Source organism: Etheostoma cragini, chromosome 10 (genome assembly GCF_013103735.1).
Source record: "Etheostoma cragini isolate CJK2018 chromosome 10, CSU_Ecrag_1.0, whole genome shotgun sequence".
NCBI classification, from domain to species: Eukaryota; Metazoa; Chordata; class Actinopteri; order Perciformes; family Percidae; genus Etheostoma; species Etheostoma cragini.
Genome location: NC_048416.1, coordinates 12,080,710 through 12,094,365, shown reverse-complemented (window position 1 = coordinate 12,094,365; position 13,656 = coordinate 12,080,710). Strand labels below are relative to the sequence as shown.

The following is a 13,656-nucleotide window of genomic DNA, read 5'->3' as shown; positions in this document are numbered from 1 at the left end:
TTATTTAAGGGTCCGGCCCCCAAGGAGACTGTCTGGTAAAATTCTGGCCCTCTGACAAATATAGTTGATGACCCCTGGCTTAGACTATAAATAGACTCTCTACATTTCTCTTGCACATTTGATATTTACAAGGATATTCATAATGTCTCGTAATGGACTATGTATGCTTGCAATAATTCATCCTGTAACACTACCCAGCATAAATTACTACCATGAGATGACTGCTTCCAATTTCCTGCATGGAAAGATCTTAGATGTCCACAGTCTCTTCATAAAGATTCATAATATGACAGTAAAAGCATTTCAGATAAAGAAAACCCGTAATATGTAGATTATAAATACAGGAGTGTGTGTGTGTGTGTGTGTGTGTGTGTGTGTGTGTGTGTGTGTGTGTGTGTGTGTGTGTGTGTGTGTGTGTGTGTGTGTGTGTGTGTGTGTGTGTGTGTGTGTGTGTGTGTGTGTGTGTGTGTGTGTATAGAGGATCTAGAGCTGCTGCTGCTTGACTTTTTCTTCTCTCTGCTATTAACCATTAGGTAGAGCAGGCTGGTTATAGTTTTTTCATGTCTATTAATGCCTCTCTCCAGAGCCAGCAGTTACATGCTGTGTCATTAAAGGTCAGAGCAAATTGGATCCTTAAATGAAGACTGTGGAAAAAGCAGGAGATCTTAATGGCTCGCGTAAGGATGCCAATAAATGCTCTGATTATTATTAATGATTTTTCTCAGTATTGATTTAGTCTTGTTGTCAAGGTTTTTGGGGGATCTTCCCTCGTCAAACTATACTTGGGAAGTACTCTGCATTTATTTTTTTCATTTTGTAATCATATGTACAGTATATCTCCAACATTACTGCACATAGTGCTGGCCATGAACTGTAAATAAATAATGGACGTAGCAACAGTGACATCACCTTTGTTTTGTGGACTGCTGCTTTTATGGCTTGGGTTTGACATTTGGCCATCACCATCGTTTGTTTTGTTTTCAAACCGGATGTGATCTAGGGGTGCACGATATTGAAAAAAAATTGATATTGCAATATCGATAATGAATATTGCGATATCGATATTAATTTTGATATTTTTAAACATATGTAAAATTACAAAAGTTATGGGAAAACACATAAAAATAGATTAATAACAATTAAAACAAATTCTGACAACACAAGGTTTATTTCAACAGACAGTCATATTGGACTGGTACAACATGAATAAATAAATAATAACCATGTCTACTACAGAACAGGACATGTTTTACTGGTTGTACAGTATAAAATAAATGAGCGTGTTTATAGAAAAGTAAAAAAAAAAAGTAAAAGTACTAATACTACACTGTAGAATTACTCTGTTAGAAGTAAAAGTCCTCCAAAAGCATGCAAGTATATCATCATGTAAATGTATATAAAGTTAGTATTAAAGTAAAAGTACTTAAAGCTGAAAAATCATCACATTATAGAAAGTGTAAATACTTGTGTGTTTAATGGTCTAATCATTTCAGCTGGACTTATAAGCCGTTATATGGCTGTGTGTAGTTACATTTATAATAAAACATTTTATTTTATAAACTGTTTTGTGTGCAAAAAAATCTAAATTTGAAAAGTAACAAGTAACTAAAGTGGAGTAAAAAGTGGCATGAAAAGACTCAAAGTACAATTAACTCAACATAGTACAGTACTTGAGTAAGTCTACTTAGTTAAATTCCACCACTGGTCATCACTCAAGGCATAATACATGTATTAGCACTTTGTATCCATTAAAACAAGTTACAGCAACAAATGCTAATGAAAAAGAAATAAAGGTTTATTTAAATGGGTCTATATTTATCAGTTTTATTGCAATGTGTCACATAAAATAAATATATGATTGTGTCAGCTTTGAAATCTAGACAATATTATGTCAGTGTATACACTAATACAAATCCTATCCCATATACATTTAATGAAAGTTACAATGAATTTAATAATTACCAACAGCATTGTGCAACAGGTGTCCAAAACATTGTAGCCTCTGCCATTTGTTGAGTTCCGCAGCCTTCTTTATATTGCTCCCGTTATCAGTCGTTATAGCCACCTGATGCTCTGGACGCAACCCCCATGAATCCGGGGCGTCCATTAAGCCAGCGGAGATTTTTTGTCCCGTGTGGTCCTCGGGGAAGTAGGAAGTCTGAAGGAATTTGCTGACGAGTTCGTATCTCGGGCGTAATATAGTGCACAGTGAGACTTATGTATGGTTCCGTAGTGCGGCTGGACCACAGGTCAGTCGTGGATTTTCTTAGAGTTTTTCTCGTACTTTGTGCCACTAACAAAAGCACTCGCTAGCGAGGCTTGTTTAGTTAACGTTAGCTGTGTTTTTTTGAGGGGATAGTAGTTTCATGCACTCATCGTAAAGTGGCTTGTGGTGGTTCTTAAGATGCGAATGTAGGTTTGTTGTGTTGCCTTTTGAGCGGCTTACCACCATTCTACACAATTTGCATAGTGCATTAGCCTGTGCAACATCTGTTGGTTTAAAGCCAAAGTATTTCCAGGCTACCGAGGAGGAGGCATTACTTTTGGTCTTTAAAGTTTCCTCTTCAACCTCTCTCTCTCTCTCTTGTCTTCTCCCTGAGCAACACTCATTTTCTTACTTTTGTGTTCTTTCTTTTGCTCCCTTCACTCTCTCTTCTTTAGGTATTTTCTTTTCTTTTGCTTCGTTTTGTTGTCTCTGTCTATTTCTTCACTGATTTATGTTGCAGCGGAGGTGCGACGCTAGCCTGGCTCCGCCCTCCTACGCACTTCCGCTCAATTTTCATTTTCCTTCAGAACTCCGTCTGCGTGTCGGACGGGACGCATAAAAAAAGAAATTATCGCGAGACTTTCGATAATGATATCGAGCAACATGATATCGCGATATATTGTGCACCCCTAATGTGATCATATTTCATCAAACGGACAGAGCTGGGGAGGACGATGCGGCTAAGCCAGTGTTGTCTATAGTTGCATTGCCGCTTCGCTAAGCTAAACGCTAAAGAGGGAGACTCGCAGATTTTCCACTGACAGAAGCGGGTCATCAGGGGATAACACATGGAGATGGTCGCACGTTTAAGAGGAAACCACCCAAAACCAAGTTCACAGCTACTGTGTATTATTGGACACAGGGCCTTGGATAGCATTGCTAAACCTGATTCACAGGTTGGTGTGTTTAGCCATGCGCTTAAATACCCACTGCGCTTTTTCATCACTTTTTACATAAATGTGACTATAATTTACCAATCAACTTATTATGAAAATGTTTACTGAGGTAATTAATCAATTGAGAAGTATGGTAATTTCCCCATAGACTTCTATACAATCTGACTTTTATAGCCTGGAAAGTACCTCCCAGTATTTTTTTATTTTTTGTTTTTTTTCACAGTGTATGGTCCTGGCGAGTATTGTTTTTTCTTGACTTAGCAAGAAAGCTATGGAAAAACAAGGGTGAGCTATATGGATAGTTATTAAAAAAATTGAAACCAGTACATACTATACACTTTGAATGAGAATCTTCCTAAACTCCTGGAGGACAGTGAATACTTTCCACTTTTTGATATTAGCCACATGCCCACACTGATCAATGATCTGATCTAAAACATGCAGATTTAAGTATGAATGTGGATTTTCAGCATAAAGAAAATGCATTATTAGCTGACACGTGTGGAGCTGACTAATTAGAGACACAAATTATTTTGGATTATTAATGAATTCGTAATAAATATTTTTTGTTTGACCTTGTGCAATAGTGTCTGCAACACCCTCGTTTTAATATCTCAAAAAATAATTTGAAACTCGTTTCGTCAATATTTACTCGGAAACAAAGTACAGATCATTTAAGCTAGTATCATCTTAATATATTAATGTATACTTATTTTCACAATAGCCGTTAATGCTAAAATTTATAGCAAACAAAACAAAAATTTAATCTAATCCAACTAACTCTTTATTTTAATTTTTTATAGTTAAAAGACACTAAATGCCAGGCCAACTTTAGCTAATTAGGTTTTTTTAAACGTGCTATTATGATGCTTACTAAAGTGATGAAGGAAACAACTGTTAGTATGACATTTAACCACTGATATACAATATTGTGTTTCTCATATCAGACATATTTATCCGATTAGCTAGTTTGCTGTGAAGGGAAAATGTAAGCCTTCAAAGAAAAGGTTTGTTGTTCTCTGCATGTGACTAAAATTCTCCTTTTTATTATTATCTCATAGTGTGGACCAAAAAAAGTGAGACTACCCAGCAGCAAAAAAAAAAAGAAATATATATATATAGCATTCTCCCTTTTCTGACCCCCTTTCCCCCTCCAATTATTTTCACACAATCCCTTAGCGCTGTTAACCGCTCCCTCAAAGTAGAGAAAAGCAAGTGGTCGTCAGTTCATTTGAATGTAACGTGACTGCGAAACAAAGGCTATCCGCTAAAAAGCTCAAAGCGGATTAGTTCAAGGGGCTGTTTTTGCCTTTCACCCAGCTGGTTAGCTGTCATCACTTCACTAAATGCCCAAGAGTCCAATACTTGGTATCACTAACGGCACCTTTGAGGACAACAAGATAGAAGCACCCCATCTATTCTCTGCAATATTGACTGCCAAGTTGATATTTCAGTTTCTGTGACATTTGGCTGACTGAACAGAGGTGTCGGGGACAGCCGTCACCAGGAGAGAAGACAGAGTGGGTGGGGTGGCGGAAAGAAGAGATGGAAGGAGCAGAAACAGAGGTGGATAAGTGTTGAAAGAGACACGAGTGAGAACTAACAGACAGTGAGTGAGCTAGAGGGATTGAGGCGAAGGAGGAAAGGAAGGCAAAGGCAACAGAATATCCACCCTTATGACGGCAGACTGCAGTTTTCCAAATGTCTCTTTTCAAGCGGCACCAGAGTGTGCATATTAACTGTAATTTGTCCAGGCTCCTCCTAAGCCATTCACATCCTGCACACTCTGCCGGCGAACTCCACCACGCTACCACACACCCAACCAAGCCCTGAAGTCTCACCAGCACTGCAAATAGACATCTTCTTATTTGTGAACCAAAGGATTTTTTGTGCTTTCCAGGGAGTGTGCGGCAGGAAATTTGCCATGGGAAGTGAAAAGAATAACGATTTTGAGATTTTTTTTAAATCGCAATCTCGATTCACCCTGTTCACGATTTTAATTTTTAAATAAATTCAATTTAAAAAACTTTTATGACTTTGGTTCTCATTTAATTTGATTGATGCCCAATGTGCTATAGGTGCCAAAAAAAATCAATGTTTGGTTTGGTTAAAATTATTGAGTAAATGTCCTTATTTTTCATCTTTGTCAATGTCTTTCATAGAGCAAATAACGTTAAATCTTTCCGACCGTGACCTTTCCCGTAGACGTGTATAGTTTCCGACTGGGAATCCAGAAATTCTGACATTCTATGTAAAATTGAACACAACAACAGTCCGTGCCCCTCGCATGGCGTCATGGTGGTACTGAAAGTCGGAGGAAAGCGGCAGAGTCCTATTTGATTATGACTGTGTCAGATAAAAGAAAGTGCCTTGCAGTGTAATGTGGTAAAACATGTGGACAGTGTATTACAGGGAAACATCCCATGAATTTGAAAGTAGCCTACATTTGAGAAACAAACACAAGGAAGCTAACCTAGTTTACCTTAACAAGCTAAAGGAGCACGCCAAGCCCCCTTTCCCCGAAACAGAAGCTAACCCCCCCGTTACAGGCATGGATGTATGGATGTGGAGGGCCAGCAGCATGACGGAGACAACTGCAGGACAGAGACCCCTACAGGCTGCTTTCACCAGCAACCCGGTAGCTGGTTAGTAAATACGCAGGAACACCAAAAGCGGGAGGGAACGTGGGTTAATATGTGGATTAATACTGGGATGTCTACACAGCTGTGTGAGTCTATTGACTTCAAGATATTTGCCATTTTATTCGAACCAAAGTTCAAAACACCTGTTGCTGTCTGTCTTGTTTAGTCTGTTGGCTGTTTAGGTTTTTCTCCTGAAACACTTCAAACACATTCTGCACTTACTGCTGCGTCTTGTGTTTACAGATTTTGTCTTGTCATGGTAAAATAAATCGTGGCAGAGAGTGTGATATCAGATAGTGATATCAATTCTAAGCAAAAAAAAATCGTTGGTCATATTTTTTTCCCTAATTGTGCAGGCCTAATTTTGAGTCAGTGAGAGAGAGAATGGCTGTTGAATACTGACCACATATCAGGCAAAGCTTGATTGATCTATCATTGGAAAGGTTGCAAGACTCCCTCGCCTAGTGTATTGTGTGATCCCTGTAAGTGCAAACAAATTCATTGGATAAACTGTCCAGATGTAGTGTCCCCTGCCTACATTAAGTAGCTCATCTGAAAGCTGTTATGGAGTGATAACCTTGAAATCTAGCTTGCTGAGAGCTCGGTCGCTGGATACAATGTTGTAGAAACATAAGCACACAAAACCTCGCATCAGATAAACAAGCAGTCACACATTCCCAGGTGAAATTATTATGAATCGCTACATAAGATAAATGTTTGTGCTGTAGTGTGCCAGTCAGACGCATGAGTGTTCCTGTAATGTATGCTTGAGGGATGTGTGAGTACATTTTGTGTATTTGAGGATTTATATGATTAGTAAGAGTATAATGTGATTAATCCCAGCCTGGGCTATTTCCATAGCAGAGAAATATCACAAGCAATGTAAGCTCACAATACTAAGCAGAAACAGGCTGGAAACAGATCCGTTTGTACTGTAATCTGTACTTGAATAAACCAATTTCTGAAAGAGGTGAAACAGTCCACTGTAATCTGATTTGTTTGAAATATACTAAAATGTAAGAACAAATTGTTACCTTGTGCAGAACATGTAACGACTCTAGATTATATCCAGTAAATGAGGTTGTGTACATATCCCAGTTAGCTGTCACAGTTTTGGTTAATATAAGAGTAACTTTTATACTCATGTCCAGACCACAGTTTTAAAAATATGAGTTCTGACGATGTAGTACAGTTACTTTTTACTATAATGAAAAGGGTACGGCATTCACCTTGCGACTTAACTTTAGAATAAACCCAGAAAGAGGTGAAGTAGTCCACTGTAATCTGGTTTGTCCAAAATACACTGAAATGTAAAAACGAATTGTTACATTGTGCAGAACATGTAATGATTTAAGATTATATCCAGTAAATGAGTTTGTCTACATAATGGTTCCCAGTTGGCTGTCACAGATTTGGTTGGCACCAAGACGTCAGCTTTTATGGTTTTGAGTAAAATGTCTTGACAACTGTTGGACCAAAAACTGTCCCATTACATTTGGTAAAGATGTTCCCAATGAATGGATCCCATGATTATTTTGTCTAGTCCTTAATGTGCATAAAGAAGCCAAGAAAAGATGGAAAAATCTCAAAAGGCATCAAATGACAATCACAAAAAGTTAGATTTTATTTCCATCATTTACACTTTCAAAATATTAGAAAACAAAAAAATTGGCGGCTGCAAAAGTTTGGGCACCTTGCAGAGTTTATAGCATGCACCGCCCCCTTTGAAAAGCTGAGACCTGACAGTGTCATGGACTGTTCTCAATCATTGTCTGGAAAGACCAGGTGATGTCAGTCTTAAGGTTTTAAATGCCCAGATTCTGACCTGGCCCCAACAATCAGCACCATGGGTTCTTCTAAGCAGTTGTCTAGAAAACTGAAACTGAAAATAGTTGACGCTCACAAAGCAGGAGAAGGAAATAAGAAGATAGCTAAGGGTTTTCGGATGCCAATATCTTCTGTTTGGAATGTAATTTAAAAATATCAGTCATCGGGAACACCGGAAGTTATAGCAAGATCTGGAAGACCTAGAAAAATATCAGCCAAAACAGCTTGCAGGACTGTGAGAAAAGCAAGTCCAAACCCACGTTTGACTGCACGATCCATCCAGAAAGACCTGGCAGACACTGAAGTTGTGGCACACCATTCCCCTATAAAGAGATACTCGTACAAACATGCTCTTCATTGAAGAGTCATCAGAAGAAAACCTCTTCTACGTCCTCACCCAAAGAACATATAGACATGCCTGATGCATTGTGGACACAAGATCTGTGGACCGAAGAGGTTAAAATATAACTTTTTGGCCGGAATGAGCAAAGATACGTTTGGAGAAGAAAGGGCACAGATAATAATTTAAAGAACCTCCTGCCAACTGTTAAGCATGGGGGTGAATCAATCATGCTTTGGGATTGTATTGAAGCCAGTGGCACAGGGAACATTTTACGAGTAGAAGGAAAAATGGATCAATAAAATTTCAGCAAATTATGGACGCTAACTCAATGCCATCTGTGAAAAAGTTGAAGTTAAAGCGAGGTTGGCTTCTACAAGTAGATAATGATCCTAAACACACCTCAAAATCCATGGTGGATTTCGTCAAGAGGAGTAAACTGAAGGGTTTGACATGGCCTTTACAATCTCCTGTCCTCAACATTATTGAAAATCTATGGATAGACCAAGAGCAGTGTGTGACAGACAGCCGAGAAATCTCAAAGAACTGGAAGTAAGAATGGGCGAAGATACCTCAAACAAGAACTGAAAAACTCTTGGCTGGCTACAAGAAGCGTCTACAAGCTGTGATAATTGCCAAAGTACAAGGTATTAACTCTGCAGGGTGCCCAAACTTTTGCAGACGCTGTTTTTTGTTTTCTATTATTTTGAAAGTTTAAATGATGAAAATAAAATCTAACTTTTTGGGACGTACTATACGAATGTCTAATCTGTTATTTGATGCCTTTTGGAGATTTTTCCATCTTTTCTTACACTCCAAGATTCAAATGAAAAGACCTCATAAAATGACAGCTTCCACTGACATGGTAGAGTACATGGAGGTTTTCATCTCAGAATTATATTTTGTTGTTAACCCTGTAGACAAAACCCTCTTCTCATGTAAAAAAACAAAAACGAAATAGGTTTACGGTTGTTTCATCATTTAGAAGTAAATATTTTTGGAAGAACGAATGGAAGCAACTTGAGCCCAGAAGGAGAATACTTTAGAGCAGTGTGTGCATATAAGTACCAACAAAGGATTTTGAGTAGTTCTTAGCTGGCATATGTTCTTGGTTAGGGAAAAACCTTTGAATTAACCTGTATAAAAAATGTCTGTGAAATCCTTTTTTAAAACTGTGTATGCAACCGGTGTGCCACGAATAAGGAAGGCATTGTTCCTAAATATGGGCTAGGCTAAAGTCACTTCATGTCCCATTGACCTGTTCTGGCAACTTGTTTGCAGTATATCAACTGAATGTGCAGTAACTGGTCCAAGGTTAGTCAGACAAATGTTTTGAAAGACCAGGATAGGCTATGGTGCACTATGGTGCGGCCGCGTCCTTGTCAAACTGTTTTAGCAAAGGCCTGCACATCAAGGAAAGATAATACATTTCAAGTTCAGGAAAAGATAGACCTGTCTGTATGCTATTTTGCAGTGTAAAGATACAAATTCTTGGTTGTTTGTCACAACCATGTGATTTTTGAAATTGTAGCCTGTAATTTTTCCCAAACACCAGCTGTGGGTGGCAGAGGAATCATACTAGAAAAATCCACTTTTGGCAGTATTGGTCTTGATCACTAAGAGTCTCAAAGCCAAAGGAATTGATAATGATGTATTATGTAATATTTTTTTGTTACAATTTTAGATCTGGACTCAAAGTCTATGAAAACTTTCTTAGACATCCGGATGTCAGAAGTTAATTTCAATTTTCTGTTCTGTGTTTCTTTAATAGTTTTAAAAGTATTTACTTCATTACAGAGATATTAAGGCTTATATACAATTTGGGTGTACTTAAAGATGATTGACAGGTGTCTCATCCAATCACACATTCCCTTGTTCCATTCATTTTATGTTATTCAGGCTCTCTAACATTTTGCACGTGACTTGTCTAAATTAGAGGTTCTGTCTTGCCGTGGGTGTTGTTGAGAGCCGGAGAAACTAAACTACATGGAGCAAAGATCCAAATCAATAAACTATAAGCTGTATAGAGCTGCAGTATAAGTGAGCTTTAGAATTAGCAGTATTAGTGAGTAGCCGTACGTAAAACTGCTAAATAAACAATGCGAACTGTTCCATAATGCCTGTTTCATAAAGCCTTTTACAAGAGCTGTACGGGTCTTTAAAGAGTGTAAAGTCTTTTATTTTTTTAGTGAGAATGGGAAGAGTTGGGATGGATTATTGCAATTTTGAGATTCTCTGCAAAGGCATTGATTTAAGAGTACACACACAAATCACATTAATTAGATCTGTTTGACTTACTGTATGTACGAGGCAATATCCTACATGCTTGATGTGTCTTATACTGAATGTAGGCCAGTTGGTTTTCCTCCACAAATGAGGATAAACTCTAGTTTAAAACCCGTTCTCATTCCCTACTCGTCAAATATTGATCCTTGGACAGAGGCTCTCAGCGTCAGATATCAACGCAAAGATCATCCTTTAGTATGGAAGGCACCAGGCATAGTAGTAGCTTGACTGAAGTACTGTAAAATGACTTAGTTTTACAAGTGACAGCGGTAGCGAGTAGTATGAAAGACCGCATATCCACGTAAGGAGGTAGGTTGGGGTGTCCCGATCTTGTCCCACCTGTCACTAAAACGTACATTTTGTTACCCTAACCACAATCTTTCACTAAACCAAACTGTCCCATTCTTGTGCCGCATGTCAGTTAAACGTACAGTACATCCCGGCCCGGAGCGTCAAATGATGCCGAGAGTCCCAACCAAGCGTGTCAAAAAATGACGCAAAGGTCTAGATGCTAAAGGAGACTTCTTGCGCCAGTAACAAACGCCAAAGTCACCTGACCAAGCAGCTGGGAGTGAGAATGTGTTGTAATCTCACACTCAGGCAATCTGAAGCATAAAGCAGGAATACCACTGTAGTCAGCCATATATTTCAATTGAGCTGCACTCTAGAAATTCACAATTTTATATTCCATGCTAACTAACAAGGAACTGGCTAAAGGATAGACAAATGCCAAGTGCCTCTTTAATTGTTTATTTCATAGAAATAGATCTGCCGAGACATTCACTCATCTTGCAGTAATGTGACGGGGGAGCACATTACATTATTCACTTTGTTTGTATTGTACACGTTTAAAAAATCATGTATGTTTTGGCATGATTGCGCACTCTCTATCTCTTCATGCAATCAACACAAACAAGTATTTGGGCATTTAAAATACATGCATGGCAGAGAGAGACCGACAGAGTGGGGGGAAGAGAAACTACGTGGGAACTGAAACTTAATTTGGTCCTTGTTTTATGTGATTACTCACTAAATTTTAAACAGAAGCAGACTCTCGGGAACACTCATGTAGAGCGCATTTGACAGATACACTGGTAAGATTGACTTAATGTGCAAGGATTCAATAAGATGTAAGATTTTGTCCCGCTGGCAAGGACAATTTCCCAGTCTCACTTTTGTTTATTTACTTACAAATCCAAGTGCATGTGACAGTATTGATAAGCCGGAATAAATTCTTCATGATTTCATCATGACCTACATTTATTGAATAGCCTATTAAGAAAAATGTTATATCATCTCCATCATAATCTATATTTGGCAATCCTCTTCAGAACACTTTCTTCCTCTGCTTTCAGTTAAGTTACTCACTTATATAAATCGTGGGACATTGTATATCATTTTATTAAATAGCTGGTGCCAGGATAAACACTGTGTCCATTTTTTCCTGTGCTACTGTATGTAGGGCTGTGTTTGTGTGAGAGTGTGTGCTCTGTTCAAACAAAGATCTTCGGATGTCAATTCATGGGTCCGTTGCTTGCAACATAAAATTCTGCCTTGTAAGATTCCTGGGTTTCCATTCTGACTTCAGTTTTTACTGCTTCCAAACCCTTTCTGTAAGTAACCGTGTAACTTTTGTAGATTGAGTACCCCACATTTTGGAAACGGCATTGATGCTTCTGGGGTGTTTTCTCCTGTTTTGCTATATCCTAGGGAGTTTTTGTTTGTTTGTTTCTCATCGGGATAGTCAGCACTTTGTGAGGAGAAAGATTAATTTAATTGTTTTAGCCTTGGATTATAATGCTTCACTTTATCACAATTTTACCTTTTTGTAGTAAATTATTGCACTTTAGTTGCAATTCAGTCTTCAGACTTTAGTTTAGGGACCAAGGACGGACTGACCTTTTTAACTATTATTATTACTATTGTTACTATTACTATTATGTTGCACTGCTACCCCACTAAACAGGGATGTAACAACATGTCTCAACTTTGTTTCTAACAAGACATTGTAACTTACATGAAATCAATGAGTAGTTAAATAGTAGCTAACATCACTCTTTGTAAAGGTGCTCATAGTTAGTGGCTGGATGCTAGAAAACTATTTTATTTTAAATTGATACTTTTTATGGTAGACAGAGGGTGTCATAACAACCATGACCTCCTACTTTAATGCAGGATAAAGCCGAGTTAAGGCACACAAACAACACTGTGAAACAATGCAGTCCCCTCATTTATTTCAATTAGGCCGGTGTGATGTAATACAGCAAGAGCGCTGATGCAGTGGGCTCCAACAAAAGTATGCAGGGTTGTCCAGCAAAACAGAAGTTAAAAGGCTCAACTTTTTTTTTTAAATAAGACGGTCATCTGGATGTTGCCTGAACGTGCAAACACATTCTTGGTAGATTACTTTGTATATTGTTTACCTTGCCATTGTGAAAACTGAGGGTAGAATTTAGACACTGTGATAAGTTTTCAGAGTCACAAACTCCTGTGTTTTGGCGTCCAATAAGCCTTTAAACTTATGGATGTGTTACTCAGACTTATGGATCGTATTTCACTGTCTCACTGGTATCGTTACTTAACAAACAGTAACTCACATTTCAGCAGTCCATCCACATGCTCATTACTTTATGTTCAATACAATCATTGAAGCCAAGCATAGGGAAATATTTTGCTGTACACCCTCCTTAAGGCTGCCAATCTTTCCCAGATGTAGTGTAGTAAAACATATTTTGCCGAAACCTTAAATGTTTGGAGCACGTTGAATATGTGGAGGAACAACAGAGAAGTGGATTTTGCTTCAGGAGTTATTTGCAGAAGTTTCTTCAGACAGTTTCATTCTTTTGTCCAGTGTTAAATCGGTCAAACATTAGACCACATTATAACTAACATCAGTCCGGGACTTGAAAAATGTCACTTTAGTGCTTTGCTGAAGCATCATACTGGCTAGTTAGCTACCTAACAAAGTCAAACTGACCTCATGTCAAGTTACAACTTATTTGTGTACAGGTTTGCAGTTACATCCAGAAGTGAATTTACTGATTACTCTGTTTTACTGACTACTGAATTGATTGTTAAAGTATTTATATCAAAAGTGTAGTTATCACAACCAATCTGTGTGTAGTGAGTTGGCTGTGGTGCTCACACTGCTCCTGGATGTGAGTATATTTCAGGAGTTTGCCACTCCGTCAGCTCTTCTTACACTCGGCCATGACAGAGGGGTCCTCTGTGACCCTCTTTGTCATCACCTGACACCTGAGTCCAGTCGCTTTGTGTCTGTCTGTTGGTCCAGCAGGTACGCTGCGACAGATTAGCATGATCAAGGTCGGTCTGAGTGTGTTGACCTGAGTGAGTCGCAGCAAAGGTGAGTGGATGCACCTGCTGGCCCCCTGCAGATTG

The 13,656-nt window shown here is 38.5% G+C and overlaps 1 long non-coding RNA gene across 1 annotated transcript in view; it reads right to left on the bottom strand.

The window, feature by feature from the left end:
* LOC117952222 overlaps positions 1-3,081 on the bottom strand; it is a 23,424-nt gene extending 20,343 nt beyond the window's left edge. The window contains exon 1 of the long non-coding RNA XR_004658347.1: positions 3,071-3,081. This is a non-coding gene — a long non-coding RNA (uncharacterized LOC117952222). The remainder of the gene's footprint in view (positions 1-3,070) is intronic.
* Positions 3,082-13,656: the final 10,575 nt, after the last annotated feature.